The following is a 207-nucleotide window of genomic DNA, read 5'->3' on the forward strand; positions in this document are numbered from 1 at the left end:
TGTGGAGATTTTGTGGCGAAGATCTTGTCAATGGAACGCACGCGGAGGAAAGGGTAAGTGGAATTTCCAGGACATAACAGAGGATTACGTAAACAAAAGCCGACGGTTTGGGAGGAGGGCCCTGCGTGGCTCGGGGAAGGGGCCTGATTATGGGGGAACGAGCTGTCACGGAGGAGGAGGAAGCCGTGGAAAGAGGGTGTATTCGTG

This window comes from Penaeus monodon, chromosome 32, assembly GCF_015228065.2.
Source record: "Penaeus monodon isolate SGIC_2016 chromosome 32, NSTDA_Pmon_1, whole genome shotgun sequence".
NCBI classification, from domain to species: domain Eukaryota; kingdom Metazoa; phylum Arthropoda; class Malacostraca; order Decapoda; family Penaeidae; genus Penaeus; species Penaeus monodon.